Source organism: Octodon degus, unplaced genomic scaffold (assembly GCF_000260255.1).
Source record: "Octodon degus isolate 3935 unplaced genomic scaffold, OctDeg1.0 scaffold00049, whole genome shotgun sequence".
In the NCBI taxonomy this organism is placed as follows: Eukaryota; Metazoa; Chordata; class Mammalia; order Rodentia; family Octodontidae; genus Octodon; species Octodon degus.
Window position 1 is genome coordinate 2,898,645 of NW_004524625.1, and position 2,799 is coordinate 2,901,443.

Here is a 2,799-nt window from a genome sequence, read left to right on the forward strand (position 1 = left end):
AAAATGACATCTGTGTGGTCTTGTACATTTTGGTGAGTTTTTCCTGAATTTCTGTCTTAAGTACAGTTGCTTTCCCAGGATGAAGGAATCAGTGACCATATGTTTCCTTTAAAGAAGTCAGTTGGTCACGAACTTCTGGGTTTGGATACTTACTGTGTCATTCATGATAGCAACAGATCTTTAGACAACCAGGGAGGAAAAGCAAGTGGGAAATTTACAGTGGTAAACTCTCATCAGGAAAATTGAACAACTTCTAGAAAAAGAAGAGCAAGTCAAGCCCAAAGAAGGCAAGAAATTATAAAGAGCAGAGCAGAAACTAATTCAATGGAGAGTAACAAAACAAAGTATTAATGAATCTAAGAGTTGGTTCTTTTAAAGAATAAAGTTGATATTCCCCTAGCAAAACTTATCATAAAAAAGAGCAAAAAAAATTCAACTATGTGCAATAAGGAATAAAAGGAAGAAAATCACTACAAATCTGAAAGAAATTCAGAAGATCATCAATACTTATTTCCAAAATCTTACTCTCACAGGATAGAAAACACAGAACTGGACAGATTCTTAGACACTTATGAATTACCATAGCTGAATCAAGATTTATAAAAACTCTGAATAACCCAGCATTAACCAATGAAATCGAAAGTGTAATGACAAACCTACCAACAAAGAAAAGCCTAGATTTTGATGGATTCATGGCTGAATTTTAAAAGAAATTTACAGATTTCATGACAATTCTCAAACTCTTCAATGAAATTGAAAGGAAAGCAATTGTCCCAAACTCACTTCTTCTCATTTTCTTTTTTTATGTATTTAGTACAGGTTCTGCAGGGTTTCACTGTATAGATTGGATTCATACTGATCCTCCTGTTTTCAGCTTCCCAAGTGCTGAGATTATAGACTTAAACCACCATTCACCACCTCAGTGTGCCCCAGGGGCGAGGCCAGCATGGTAGACCAGGGATGGAACCCCTGACCCCTAAGTCTGCCTAAGCAGGTGCTTTAATCTGCTGAGCTATCTGGCCAGCCCTATCTGCTGGTCTATCGAAAAGCACAGTTAATGTTAAATTTTTTCTTTCCTTTTTAATTTTTATAACATTTCTGACTAATTTTGTTTGCTTAAATCTGGTAATCTGAACACTAATTAAAGACAATATGCAATGTAACAATCATTGTTGAATTTCTACTATTTTGCTTTGTGAAATTCTATATTATTTCTAATTTTTTTACTATTCTCATTCTCTTTAAAAATAAAATGTATACAGATATATAGACATAGATAGTCAGCAACTCTGCTTTAAGGGTTTTTTAACTTTATGAAGACATGAAAGCAATACACATTCAATAGGAACCGCATGTTAAATTTGGACCTTTTCCCCTACTAGCAGAATGTAGAACAATATTCACACTGCGTTGTGATTCTGGGCTACAGTAGCTAGCCACATGCCCAGAGTGTGAAAACCTGATGTTCTATGAAATATTCTGTTCCAAACAATAAAGTTCAGTACATCAAGTGCATTGAATGCATTTTTCATTTATGATATTTTTGTCTTGATAAAAAGTACCTCTTTATTTTGAGCTTTTCTGTGTGAATATCTAATATAGTAAATTTTATATAAACCATATCAATAGTACTGATATCACTGATAAATTTAAAGTGCCAAAAAGTCTCCTGACACTTAAGTGTTGGAGAATTACCACTTACGGGATTAGAATATGTACAATTAATATATCCCAGAACCCTGAGTTAAAATTATTTATACAATTTAAAATCTCTTTTACAATTATTGTATCAACTGACCTACATTTTAATTATACAAATGGTCTATGTCCACAATGTATCATTATTCTTTGCATTGGGTCTGGGCTAATTTGAATTTAGAATCAATTTGAGAGAATTGTTTTGTGCATGATGTGGCCGCCCTTCTGATCCTTCACACTGTGTCAAGGGAATATAGAGAAAAGTTTTGAGCACAGCTCTCCTCAGAAGGCTATAATTCAGCAGAGAATACTATAAAGTAAAATTAAGAAACACATGAAATGCTCCACCAATGATTCTGTGCTTCTAATCCTCCCCAGTGGGATCCTGCCACCTTCATACTACCTATAAAATTAGAGCACACCTAGAGACAGGCTAATGACTTAAAACTATGCGACTTTTCTCAGGGCACCAAACCTCTCCATGCATCTCTCCAGGTAACAGCTGCTCTATTTCAGGGAGACTTAGAGGGTGTCAAAGTCAGCAGCATGCAGTGAAGAGAACAGTGAGCTGTCTGCAAGAGGAGTTTGATAGACTCGGATGGGCCATCCAGCTGCAGTCTGCATGTGGCTTAGACGATGGTTCACTCTCCTCTCAAAGAGAGATTTTCTGGTTGACTTTAATTTAATGACTCATATTTATTTAGTGCTTTAATTTAATAACTTGTAAAATTAATGGGTTTTTTTCATATAAAGTACTAAATTAATTTTAAGTATGAATTATTTTCTCTGAGTTAAATAAGTTTGATTTGCTGTGTAGATCAATTCTCAAATCAGATATTATCTTGTTACTTTAGACTAAAACTTTTAAATTTGTAGTTGCATCCCTAACCAAAGAAAAATGTTCACTATGTGTTTTCATTAACATAGTCGGTATTTTTAAACATTTTTATATGACAACTAAAATTGTTATTGAATAAGTGACTGCTGGAGTTTGGTTTATTTTTAAAATATTCTGAATTATTTAATAAGTAAAGTTTTTGCTCAAGCCATGTTAAAAAAACAGGTGCTAGCATTTGCTCATAGTAATTTTTCTCATCTCAT